The sequence below is a fragment of the Ambystoma mexicanum genome, chromosome 13 (assembly GCF_040938575.1).
Source record: "Ambystoma mexicanum isolate Mex_15411 chromosome 13, UKY_AmexF1_1, whole genome shotgun sequence".
NCBI lineage: Eukaryota > Metazoa > Chordata > Amphibia > Caudata > Ambystomatidae > Ambystoma > Ambystoma mexicanum.
Genome location: NC_090938.1, coordinates 597,687,432 through 597,701,624, shown reverse-complemented (window position 1 = coordinate 597,701,624; position 14,193 = coordinate 597,687,432). Strand labels below are relative to the sequence as shown.

The 14,193-nt window shown below is 42.4% G+C and overlaps 1 protein-coding gene across 2 annotated transcripts in view; it reads left to right on the top strand.

The window, feature by feature from the left end:
• The first annotated feature begins 3,697 nt into the window (after positions 1-3,697).
• MLX (MAX dimerization protein MLX) overlaps positions 3,698-14,193 on the top strand; it is a 366,376-nt gene continuing 355,880 nt past the window's right edge. For both annotated transcript variants that reach the window (XM_069634428.1, XM_069634427.1), the window contains exon 1: positions 3,698-3,763. The gene's annotated coding sequence lies outside the window, so the exon portion shown is untranslated. The remainder of the gene's footprint in view (positions 3,764-14,193) is intronic.

Below are 14,193 nucleotides of genomic sequence, written 5' to 3'. Positions count from 1 at the left end.
TAGCCAAGGGTGGGAGAAGGGGACAGCAGGAGATGAAAGGAAATTGATGAGACGAGGGAAACGCCTATCAAAGAGGAGGTGATTGGCCTGAGGGCCTTGGACCATGATGGTGCTGTTTAGATAGACATTAATGATGACCTTAGAGGAGTCGAAGGGGGCCATAAGGGCTTCCCAGCGGGTGCCACCATTAATGGCAGGAGAGGAGAGCACAAAGATCATATGAAGAGTCCATAGATCTGGCGAAGGAACAACAAAGAGGATGTCGGTGAGGGTCTGACTGGAGGAATCGTTGGAATAGGTATCAGTGAAGGGGAGACCAGTGTTGGTGGCCAAGATATCCTTTTTAAACTTCCTACCAGAATTAGTGAGAAGGTAAGGATAGCTGATGGAAAAGCAGTTGGAGAAGATGGGAGAAATAGAAAGTGCCATGGGTGCGTAGAGAAAACAGGAAAGAGTAAAACAGGCACAGCGGGATGGAACAGTAACTGGGCCAGCAGGTTACACAGAAGCATGTAATTCAAGCAGAAAGGGCACAATAAGTCTACACAAGAACACTGCTAGTTCAACCCAATGCAAAATGCAGAAGCAGAGCTAAGTTTAACTTTCAAAAAGTATGCACAAGCACAGCTAAGTTTGACTTTCAAATAGGATGCACAAGCACAGCTAAGTTTGACTTTCAAATAGAATGCACAAGTACAGCTAAATTTGAAAAGTACAATTGGAATTGGATGCTAGTAGTGGGTGCAGAATCACAATGCCTTTGAGAGCCTTAACATGGCAGAACAAGCAGAGAAGGAAAGTGAGGGCAAAAGGGTGGGGGTGGTCAGAAAGGAGGGAACTAACCCATAGTACAAGAGGTGTAAATGGCAAGACAGTCCAGGTTTTATTGAAGAGTGAGGTGGCAGCATCATGACATTTCAGGTGTTGTGAAGCTGAGAGGACCCCAAATAGCGTTCTGGTGGCGGACAGGGAGCAGACAGCGGCCTTAGTCAAAGTGCGGGCTCCCACCTTCCGGTAGCACTGATTGTGCATTCAAGGCCCAGGCAACCAATACGAAAAGTTGCAGCCATCTTGGAAGTGCTGGTGTGCAAAGTAGCCCAATGTGCACAAACAGAGTGATTCGAAGAAGGCAGCAAAAATTGAATGAAATGCAGAAAAAGATTGCTCAACTAGCAATCCTCAACCCCCCAGCAGCACATTCAAATATTATGGGAGGATGAAAGAAAAACGCGCAATACATGCTGTGCACACAGCAAATTGCAGGTCTTACCCTGCCAAAAGCGTACGCTCTCCAGAAGATGATTGCAGTTTATGTATTCCGGGCGAGAGGGGGGCGGGCAGGACTGGGTGCGTTGTTGGTTACATGTGTTGGGATCAAGGAGGGGGTTAGGGGAGAAGATGGGGGCAAGAAGGGATGGGGAGGGGATTCCATGTGGTCTTACTGTTGAAAATGCCATTAAAGTACTTTTTATTTTTTAAGTTCAGTGTTTCTGTGCTGCCCGCACCAGCCAAAATCAGCTCACTGGCCCAGCATGAACACACCCAAACACACATTATTTGACTCAACATTCACTTGCTTATTCACACACAGCATTCACTCACTCATTGCATGAGAGGATCATAAGTGATCTACCCATACATTTCATATCCCCCTGCACCTGTTCCAAATAGGCACAGAGAAATGTTTTTCCCCCTGTGCTTTAAAAAGTGCACTTCTTTTGAAATTGTGATTTACTTGAAAATGGCCAGAGCACATTTTCCACCCTCTGCCTTGCACAGTTCTGCATTTGGTGAGAAAAGAGCACCCCAATGTGCATATTTAAATGTCCTTTGTGCACGTTCACCACCTTTTTGGCGCAAGTGAAGTGAATAACCAGCCCATCACTTGCACCAAACATGTTTTGAAAATCATGGCACGATGGTTTATGTCTACTGATCAGTTTATCTCTACTGATCACTTCTTTACGCTGTACGTTCATTTCAGAGAGTGTGAATTAGGAATGGGAAAGGACACATGAGAAGGAAAGGGTGCATGGGGTTTTTTCTGCTGTCATTAACCCCAGATTTTCTCATGAGCACATATTATGTTAAATACCATTAGCTTCAGAGCAGATACTGTGGCTGGAATCGTTAGCCCCTGAGTACGTAGTGTGCAGAGCAGGTACTGTGTCTGTAGTTATAAACCGCATGGCAGTTATTCTGTCATATGTAAAGGATTAGCAGGTACTTTGTCTGGAATCGGTACACCAAATCCCGTACTGTGTCTGTAATTATTTGCCCCAGGGCAGGTGTTGTCAGATGTAGCTGATGAGCAGGTACATCGTACTTAGGGTGGCCAACTGTCCCGTATTTTGCGGGATTGCGCCGTAATTGGGGATATGTCTGCTAGTTTGCTGAGTGGCTCTACGGGACGCGGATTGTCCCGAATTGCTCTGTTCGAGCACAATTAGGCATGCTGGGGGCTGAGGCCGGCCGCTGCAGGGCGCACAGGCCACAGCTAATTGCTGTCCATCTCCATCCATGCATGTCTCACAGATTAGCTGCCACTTGCCAGCCATTATTATATAATAGGAGCGGGGAGGGGGCCATATACATACATTCCCCACAAATCGGAATAACAGAGGCTGGCAAGTGGCAGCTGTCTGCTGACTCTAACCACTGAATAAATATTTAACATGAAAAAATCCTCCCCAGGCCCTGTAGGAAGCTGCTTTTCACTGCAAAGAACAGATCAGGGAAAGCCAGGTGTTAAGATCAATTTACAAATTGTTAGGATGACGTCATCACCGCCTTGTGGGCAAGTGTCCCGCAAAAGTTGGCTACCCTAAACATACTGTATAGGAAGTCATTCGCTCCAGAGCAGGTATTGTGTCTGCACTCATTCGCTCCACTCAAAGGATGTGATGGCCTTTACCGTTGGCGTTAGAGAAGGTACTGTCTGCCAATATTCATCGGGGTGTTGTTTCTGTGTCTGCAACCATTAGACCTAGAACCTACACTGTGCCTGCAGTTATTATCCAAAGAAGGGTCATAAGATCCAGAGAAAGTACTGGATCTGCAGCCATTAGCCCTGGGGAATCATTACTTTCACGGTATGCACTGGAACTGCAGACAGTACAAGTCTGCAATCATTAGCCTCGCAGGTGTTATATGTGTAGTCACTAAGTTACACCAGAGCAGGGTCTGTGTAATAGCTGCACAGCAGTTTCTGCGTCTGCGAGTATTCCAGAGCCTGAACCATGCCGTAAATGAGCTGCGGAGCAGCTACTGTGTCTACGATACCAAAAACAGGCTGCCCAGTGTAATTTCAAAACCAGATGTTTATAAAATCATGTGATTAATTTCAACACGTGAGGAGTACAATACAACGAATTACAGCTTCCACGTGCTTTTCAAGAGGTTGCGAAAGGGCTCCTCTTACCAATATAACAAAGGGTTGAGAACGTCTACGTTAATGGATGCTAAAAGAAATGCATATAAAAGTCACTAAAGTTCTGGATCCCATACGCTCAACCGATGCTGCCTGGAATCAAGACATGGGCGTTTCGTACAGGGAGGCCTTATATTGCTTTCATTCTCAAGCACACATTTAAAGCCCCTATGAGACCCGATAGCATTGTGTTTGTTTAAAAGTTTGCCGATACTTTTTAAAACGCCTTTAAACCGTTATGACGTATTTCAGTGAATTCGTCGCGACGTTTCACCTAGGACGTCTAGACGTGCTTAGGGAGAGAATCACCGAGGAAGGAGCACTTCATTCTATGTACGAGCGGGTATTTATTTTTGATTGTGTATTTATAAGGCGTATATACACCTCGGAATTGTTTCCAAGCGCTAGCTATATTTAAGTGCCGGTGGGTTTGTTTTTCTTACTTTGATTATTTTTTTCAGGGTAAAAATGTGGGTGCATTTCCCAATGGGAGTATTTTAGAAGCGAATAAAAATGTTATGACTGGAAAACAGAAAAGTTTGCTTAATATTTTATTTCCACCTAGTAATTCATGCAGTTTACTTTTCCGATCAAGCAATAATAATAGTTTCGTCTTGTGGTACTACTACATGCACTACTGGTCCAAACATATGCCTGGAGTTGTTTGGGTGAAAGCAGGGGCACAAGGTCCTTCATGTCTGCTTCGTATTTTTAGTTGGGAGTATTTTTACTCCCTATTTTAATTATTTGGGAGTATTTACTATTTTTAGAGAGTAAAAGTGGCTGATACACCCTTATCTCTTTTATTTTTTCAGTTGAGAAAAATCTCAACCTTTAGTAAAACGTAAATTCATACATTCCATCGTTAAAAAAATTACAATGTAAATACTAAAAGAATAGAAAACGAGAATCGGATGTAAAAGAGAAGAAATAAGAATGTTACATTACACAAGTCTACAATTTACAAAACCCTAATATTTACAAGTTTATAAATTACGGCAATTATAAAAAATAGAATTCTTTTAAGGTACAATCTATTGCATCCTACTGTACAACCAACTACAGAATAATCATTGCATTTCAGATCTTGATTTTCATATTCACTTTTATAGAATTTAATTTAGGCCAACATAGGCCTATGCTTTTAGGTCACCTCCCCTCTACAACTGCACATACAATATGTTACCCAAATGCATATAGCACTCTACTCTGTTTCGTGATTGGCAACATCTTTCACTTTGGATTGTACTCTATGTAATATTTGATTGTACTCTGTATGATAATATGCTACCTTAAATGAATATAGTATTTTATTTTGATTAGACATCATCCTCTCATTCCAGACTGTATTTTTATGTAACATTTGATTGCACCTATGTATGAATATGTACCCTATGTAACCAAGCAAGCTGTCTTATGCAATGTGCCGTGATGCCCCCGGGTCTGGTGCGCAATACAAGTAATAAACTAAACAGATGTCTCATCCAAACAAAGCGCTGGATTAAAGGCAGATATACCTACAACAGCTGTAGTTTAACCCGCTAAGCTTATGTTCCAAGATGAAGCTCTGTCTGCTAATGTCGAGGTGTGGAACACTTTGTTTAGATAGATTTCTCGAATGGACTCGAGCTCAGGACAATCCAACACCCAGTGTTTGGTGGATTCAGTGATGTCTGCATTTTTACAAAAACCTGCAGGATCTATCAGTTGCTGGAGTCTTGGCATATTTATTTGTTTAGATTTTAACAGATTCCATCGAACGCGAGTAAAATTCTTTTGTGTCACCTTATCAGGATAGATACTAAGAAATGGAGCCAAAACACCTTGCCTTTTATATTGTGCCCTTAAATGTCTGCGAGGGGGGTAAGAATGAAGTCGATCAGTAGTCTCTCAGGAGAGTCGGTCAGGTCTTGGACAGTACAACTTAAATTTTCCAGTATTGTGGAGCAGAGAGTCCTTATCGCTCTCATATGTGAGCCCGCCTGTAAGATGTGAAGATGGTTAAAATCTTCAAAAAGAGAATTCTCTGTCGGGATCAACATTTTCTACAAGGTGGAGCCAATTTTCCAATAGGCACATGATTGGATGGAGGCGATGCCCAGTTCGTATTGCACAACCACTCCAGGCAGACTTAGGAGAAGTCTCAATACAGTTTTCCAAATTCTTAGCCTCCATAGTATGCAAGTATTTTAATGTGAAAAAGGATGGGTCTCTATACCACACATATCTTTTAGATACAATTTTTGCCTCGTAGTAGCGAATTACAGGTTGAAGTGAAAATTTGCAAATTTAGCTTCAATCATTTTATGTGTGCCATTGACTTTGAGATTAAATTGTTCAACCATAACAGACTGTTGCGCCAAGTTGGTCTTGCAAGCACTGGGATTCCGAAGTAAACTAATGATTCTGTGCACTGGATCAGTGTTTTACCTATATACCATTTAAAATTGCTTTGCTTCCTATTGTTGGAGAATCTAATTATTTTAGATTTAACAGGATTAACAGAGAGCCTGTGAGTATTCATATTGGCTACAAAAGATGAGATCAGATGCTGCAGACCTATTCTAGTGGCGTCAAATAGGAAAAAGTCATCAGTGTAAGAGAGCCATTGATGGCAGAGATTCATAGCTTTTGGCGCAATTAAGGAAGCATCATTTAGGGCTTCCATAATATCCGCCAAATACAGATTAAACAGACATGGTGCAACCATACAGCCTTGTCTCGCTCCCCTTGCAGTGGGGATCTCTCTTGATAGGATTTCGTGACTGTTCAATCGGACTTGGAGTGGTTTTTTTGGTGAAGAGCAATTAACAGATTGAGACTGCCAGCTGGGATTCCCCAGCTTTCCAATGTCTTCCAAAGTAGCTCTCGATCAAGCAGATCAAAAGCTGCCATTAAATCGAGTGATGCACCGTAAACAGCCGTATATTTTCCGTTCAGCGCAAAATCTTGAATCGTGTTAATCACTAATACTTTGAGGGAAGTTCTCATATTGCGTTCCCATATTGCGTCTAAAGCCAGTTTGCCACTTAGAGATTTTCACCTTCTCAACTATCCATGCTTCTAGATGGTAAAGCACAATTGAGGCGAACTGTCCGCGTCAAGCAGCGCTAGTTGGCGATAATTCGTTGGATTGGCTCTATCTCCTCTTTTATATATTGGAACAACGTTGACCACGTAGATGAAAATGTTCCTGTAGCAAGTACGTTTCTAAATACGACAGAGTACACTGGTCCATGATTTCCTTTCAGACTTGAGCACAAGGTTAGCCAGGCCATTTGGTCCTGGCGCCCTTGAGGAGCTAATTGAATTTATAACTCCTAGGATCATGTCTTCACGAAAGTTTAACTGCAAAACCACACTAGAGTCCCATGGTGGCAAGACTCCTTCCCCTGTAGTGTTTGCCAGAGTCAAAAAACCTGGCCAAAGTAAGAGACCCAGTCTGATTCGGAAACTCCATTTATTTGAAGCAGGGATTGTGGAGATTCACTGGTGTTAATTTTTTGCCAACATGCTCAGAGGTTATTGTCCTTGAGGCAGAGAATCATTGCTTCTCCGTCCCATTGCTCATGAGAGACTTTGGATTGTCTTACTCAATTTCGATATCCTTGGTGAATTCTTCTTTTATCTTCCATGTGTTGGGTGGGGCTTTAAGTTTTACATTCTTTTAATTGGTTGAGCTTCTTCCGCATCTCTTTTAAGCTCAATAACTTCATGATTTTGGGCATGCCTATGACTAGTTTTATTTCCCTGGGGGGCCTCAACACTGTGGCACCGCTAGGTTTTAGCAGGAATTTTACAAAAAAAAACAAATTAATTTGAATTGAAGGTTTTACATTTCTACACGAAATCTGTTAACCGGAGATGGTCATCTAAAAAAGAATTCACTGTATCCACTTTACCCTTGTTCCAGCAAACCTGGGAGCCTGCACTATTTACAATCAGATCTAAGACATATTGAGATTTTATGGCGTTATCCTCCAAATTGACATTTCCATGGGTTGTAAAGTTGCCTTTGATTATAGCATGCTCACTAGAGTTTGTAAAGGTGACCCGGAATTTAGTACAATGGATACGAAGGACATCATCCACAAAGATATAATCCAGAGTTGACCTTGAAGTGCCATTACTCCAAGTGTGTGTAATTTGGACTTTGGAAGACGGGGCCTCATTAAGAGGCCATAAAGCCAATCCCTCTAAGGCTGCCAGCCAACGATAACCTTCCTCTTGTTATCATTGATATTTGCGGGATGCACCAAATCATGTTCATTGGAAGGAGATGGGCAGTTAGAGTTTAAGTCCCCTAGTACCACGACATGTCTACTTGGGGCACAGACCTACCCATTCAACAGACAGACCTGTAAATATTCAAGGACCTTGTTCAAGGAACCCAGCCCTTTGTGCCAATAGACATTGACAACAAGTAGTTTGAGTGGAGATTCTCTCCCTACGTTAATATGGGTCACTAGAACACCCCTAGAGATGTCAACAGAGTCTATCCCTGTTATCTCTGACCAGAATTTAATTAAGGTTCGCAATCCCCCGAGGGGCAGCCTCTCGGGCCTTGCACAACTGGCTGGTAGTTAATTGCAAAGCCATCAAATGTGGGGGCCTGCGTCAGCCAGGTTTCTTGAAGAGTGATTATGTGTGAAATAGCGAGCTTTTCCCCGAGAGCTGGGTCTGAGAATACATTTTTATTTCCCAGAGTGTTCCAGGGTATGGTGCCAAGTTTGGAAACCTCTTCACATCCCAAAGAAAGAGCATTGATGGTGCTAATACAAGGCTTTAATGAGCTGCACCCAGTTATTAGTAGTTTCTGACTGGTGCATTTTCTGCTTCAATTGTTCAATCTCGGCGATAGGCACTGATGGATTTTTCCTCTTCAATGTAGGGTTGAAGATGGAAACATCAAATGCCAGAATTCTCAAGCTGTCTCGTTCCTTAAGAATTGAGTTTGTCCATGATGCAGGAAGTCAACCCTTTTCATGTCAATAGAGGTGATATGTTTTAGTTTAGGCAATTTCGAGAATAGTTGTAAGATTGTAGTACGTCTCATAATAACCTCCTTATTCTCAGGCAAGCTTCTCTCTAATGAGCAAATTCCTGTGGAGCTCAATTCTTTTGATGGTAAACTCATTAACGATCTCTCTGTAAGCTTCGATCCTAGCTGGGCGTAAGTTGTAGAATTATTCTTAGTTATAGGACCTCTTGGGAATCTCTCCCCCCCCCATTTCACATGCCAATATGACATCACCGCCTCAGGCTTGATGTATTGGGGCCTTAGTTTCCCTTTGAGGGCTCGCATTAACATTTACAGTTCGTTCATTAGGTACAGATTTTATAGAGGAGGCCATTACCTCGGAGGGATTTTCCAGTAGATCGGCTTCCTGAGTTTGCAGTCGCACCCATTTGCCCAGGACACTACCCATCCAGGAGGTATCTAAAGCTGTAGTCCGGCTTCCTTGATAACATAGCAACCTCCCTTCAGTAATCTTGGATGGGGTTCTGTGTCATTGTTAATGATCGACTTCTCAGGGATTGGCTTATCCTTAATCAGTTCAACAGCATTTTTCTCTATGGGATTTTTGTAGTTTAGGTGTTTGCCTACTCCAGAGTTTTTACCGCAGATCTTTGATTCAAATGACCTTTTAGTCCCCTTTGTAAGGGCTTCCTGCATGGCTATACACTTCAAAAGGCCCCTTTTCTCATATTTTTGCAGCAAATTGCCAGAAAAAACAGCCCTCACTATGGGTTGTTTAAAGAAGATAGTTAAAAAATGTTTCAATTGGTTCGATTTATATTTTTCAGAGGACATGTTTTTGTTCTTGGTAATGGTGTTTTGTGCTGAACCAGCGGCCCAGTTTTCCCCTTATTGGTTTTGGTGGTAGTTGCAATCATTGGGAGAACATTGGACTTAAATAGATTAATAGACTTTGTCGTTATCTGATTCTCCAGATCAGGAATGTCAATAGTACAATCCTTAACAAAAATCACATTATCATCACCCTCGGGTATAAGTACTTCTTTGGAATCCCCTCTACCTTGATCCCTCATTGGAACAGGGAAATCCTGTGCATTTGATACAGAGAATTCAGGAGGGCCAACCACCACATGTATGTCCTCTATTTGGGCTGGGGTATACTAGGAATACTTTTAACCAAAGGCATTTCTTTACATTTCATGGTGTATTTTTCATGCTCTGTAGCTAATATTACAGTTTTCTCCAGCAACAAGTTCAACAAGGCACAATTATTTTGAACATCAGTTTTCAAATCCTCTTCAGTTTCACCAATATGCATAGCACTTGGTTAATTTCAGTGAATGGCTGATCCAATGTTGGTTTCCAGCAAAGCCTAGTATCGGGGGTGGATAAAGGTGACCTGCGAAGGGATTCCAAAGGCAGAGGTGATGCACAGAAAAATGAGCACAAGTCCTGATTTCTTTGCTCAGTGTAGTCAGATAGAGCTTCATGGGTGGTCAGGTTTAATAGGTCAGTAGTCGCATAAAAAGATTTGATCATCTTCACCAATTCGGATTTGATTGTCCGAGGATTAGAATCCAATTCTTCGCTACAAGATTTCAAGGTTTCAAGAGGCTTCTTTGACATTTTGTTAGGTGAAAAAAGGAAGTTATTAGTTTAGTTCCAGGTGTTTGGGTCGGAGGGGGCTTCTTTGCTGAAATATTTTGGGAGGATTTTCCCTTACTTGCCCCGGATTGTTATTGTTAATGAAAACTTTGTCCTCATTAATTTGCAGAGGTATTTCATCCTTTGGGGACGGCGGTAAGGGAAAGTTTACAGCCTTTAGGATTTCTGCGTCCGTAACATAGGTAAGAGGATCTGATCTGCCCATCGTGGGACACCCACTTCTTAAATGCATTCAGGAGAGAAGATGGGCAGAGAGGAGTTGATTAGAAGGACTATAGGGGTTCAGGTAAAGACAGAAAGCCCACAGATTTGGGCAAGCCAGGAGTGGTTCAAAGGCAGACTGCCCACAGTCACTGCTCACAGCTTCTCGGGAATTACTAGAACGGTTCAAAAGCAAGATGCCTGCAGTCACTGTTCTTGAGTTATAAAAGGTTTGCCAATGTGGCTGCAAGGTAAGTACCCACAGTCAATACCTGTGCTGTATATGTAGGCCTCTTAAATTGGAAGTGGGCGAGAAACCGGCATAGAGAAAGCCCCCTATGAAGAAGTGTCCTGAGTAGCTCAGATGTGTGGCATCTGTCGACACACCTCCCAGACTCTATATGTAAATGAGCGTCAATTAGAGGATATTACACCACTAATCACTGCCCACGCTCTACAGAGGAAAACCGCTTCATAAAAGCTCTCCAATAGGAACAATGCCAAAGGCTTTCGTTTATGCAACAAACAAAAACATACCCTAGCACGACCTGCTACAGGAGCGAGCCAAAGTCGCTAGACTCTCACCTTAAGAGTGATCCAGTTGCACGTTTTTTTCAAATTCAATCCCGGGCATCCGCTTCTTGTTCAGTCCAGCCACGGTGCATGAGAAACACGGAAACGCACAGCTCATGCTGCGTGTTAGTTAGGGTATTTGAACTCCTCCTCTGTTGTAGAAAGTGAAAACTGACTTCTCCAGCAAAAAGACTTGGTAAGGCAGAGCAAAGCTTCTTCATCCTACAAGGAGACACAGCACACACCATCTGTAGGGCTGCAAATGGTGGCATTGAATGAACATTGAAGGGTAATTTATCAAACTATGCAGCTTAGAAGCTCAGTTTTTTTTTTAGTTTTCCAATGGGACCTATCTAGGCTTGCATTACTGAAGGGGACCAGAGACTTAATTTTGCCGTGGAACCCATGATCGTCTCTGAAATTATGTATGCGACCTACGAATTCTTAAAAGGCCAAGTGATTTTGGGTGGGTGGTGGGGTATTTCATTGTCTTGCAACTTGCATGGACTCTGGTATTGTGATCTGTAAATGGGGATTTGTATAGTCCTACGTAGAGTTGAATAGTTTTGAACCAGTGGGGGCAGGTGACCAGGGCCTATTTCATCAGCTTGGAACCCATGTCATGTTTTGCTCAAAGAATGTTAACCCGACAGTGCTTATACCTCCATTTTAAAATTCTTTAAAAAATAGTTTTGAATAGTTTCTGGTGTTTCACCTATTATTGTTAACATTGATGTTTTATTAGCTTTTAGCTGTGGCTCGTATTGTTTTTATTGTGCTTATTTATCTCTAGCAAAATGGTCAAATGAACGACAAATTAATGATTTGGCCTAACACAACCTACACAGAAGTATACTGTGGTTAATCTCCCAAACAGGAGGACTTAGGTTTTCATTTATGCTACTGAATCATTACCGTATGATTTGGAAGAAAACCAGAGTGGGCATTTTAATTCAGAAGCTGCAACATTGAATGCTCCAAATATTGAAATATATGTTCAACATAGAAGGGGACAGGGGGTGGAGGGTACTTCTGTACTGTCTAATTTGAATATGCGTTACATCGAACTTTCTCTCCCTGAATACCTCCCTGCTAGAGTTCTTCGGTCCTCTAGCTCTTAACTCTCTGCAGGTCAAATGTTTCTCCAAGCAGAGTGTGGGGGAATAGATCTTTCTTCGGCAGGAGCCTCCCTCTGGAAAGGCCTCCCCGCCCCTCTTAGACTTGAGCCAGATTGCCTTAACTTCCGGAAGCTTCTCAAGACCTTCCTTTTCTCCTTCTCCTTCCCTCTCCCCTCCACCCCCCTTCCTTGCTAATTCCCGCCTGCTGCTGCGACTAGCTACCTGGTCCCGTCTGAGTCATGCAGAGTCCAGTTCCTCCCTCAACCAGTCTGCCCCAGCACCCCCTTACCAGCACTTGCCTTCGGGGACCCCCTGACTAGACCACTTAGTCTGGTCCGCCCTCCCCCTTTTGACCCTTATCTTGTCCCAGGCAACCTACCCTCAAGGCTCCCCTTAGCCAGCCCCTTGCACGATCCGAATGTCGCAAGGCCTAGTAGGATTGTTTATTGTTTATCCTCCTATGTTCCCCCCTCCCCTTAATCTTGTGGCACCTGGAAACACTTTTTGCTGTATGGGTGCCTTACAAATGTGCAATAACTAAAATAGAAAATATCTGAAGATATCACATTATGTGATGAAGTTGCCTCACTGAGTTCTAGCTTTGGGTGAGATGTTGGAGCAAGATCTCGGTTAAGTGGAAATTAGATCTTCATCTACAAAAAGTATAGCAGTGCCATCACATAGACAAGGGGGTATGTTGATATTCACTGCAGAGCCTGGTCATATAAGTAAGCTAGATAATTTACACTCTACATAGGCTAAAAGTTGTTCTAACATAGTAAGAGGGGAATGTGAGGAGAGAAGTTTGTGGGACAGTGCAAACACGATTGAAAATACTTTGCTGGGTAGGATGTGCATTCCTAAAACAAGAAATTGAGCTATGCAAGGAGATGACTGAAGAGTTCACTTGGCAAAGAGCTCCGATGTGTAGCGGGTGGCTGGGGAAGTGCCAAGTTGTTAAAACCTAGTTCAGATAACATCATGACAGATGGATACTGGAAAAGCCATCCAAGACCATATAAGTCTAACACTGATGATGATTGAGCAGCAGATTTTAGTGAAGATGGTGGTAGTGCTTTAAAGATGGTAAACTAACAAACATTTAGCTGCCCCCTCCCCCACCCAAGAACACAAAAAGTAACCCAAGTTATCAAAAAGTTCACAAGCAGGAACCAACACAGATTTGAGCCGAGCAGAAAGAGCAATAATGGTTACTACTAGAAAAGGGCATTGATATATATATGACAAATGCATCTGAACTAAGAGAAGTAAACAAAAGGGCAAAGCCCTTCTAATTTAAATGTATCCTTTTTTATTATTATTTATTTGTTTTGGTTTTAAATGAAAAACCTTTACAAAACCTCAGTACAACAAGAGAACAATACAAAATACAAAAAAAATATATTAAAAATAGAATATAAAAAGCCTGGGGACACCAAGCGAAGACCGAACGAGGCCCTTGTTTTGCTTACACACTTAGTCAATGGCTTTTGAGCTTGAGAGTATGGAAAATGTTTCCAAAACTTTGACTATTGTGGCCGTGAGCATGATTTCTTGACCAGCGATCAGTCTGTCCCAGAACAGGTCACTCGTTAAACTCTCCTCTTTAGCCACAAATCTTCCAAGTAACAACAATCTTGTTTCCCAAGTGCCTTCGCACTCCATTAGCAGATGTCTGAGGGATTGGTGGCTTGGAGGATCACAATATTTGCTAAGTTTTTTAACTTTGTCCCCCTGGTTTCTTATAGCCAAAATTTCCCCCGAATGGGCTATATTGAGTCTTAATCTCATGAAATTGTTTCTTATAACTCTTTCTGGAAACTTTTGGAGATAGCGAGGAAGGGAACCAAGATTTCTATCCGCCTTGAGAAAAAGGTTTGGAGGGTTTAGGTTCCTTACTCCATCGATGGTAGTGATCCAGTCTCTTGTTTCCAAACGTTTTTTTACTTTCATGGGATTGCAGGCAAGAGTATCTGGTGTTGATTCGAGCCTAAGCAGAATGCCTCCCACTTTCTTCTCCAGACCATTGAGTTGCTTTGATTTTGCTTTTTTAAGATGTTTCTTTACATCAAAGTAAAGAGTGGACTGGCCAGCTGTTGTTATTTCACGGTAAAGGGAAAGGAGTTTCCAATCTGCTCGACAACCCAGTGACGTCAGGCCCAACTCAAACCTAAGGCTTACTAGTGGAGTACACATTGGGAGATTTAAAGATTTTTTCCATAGAA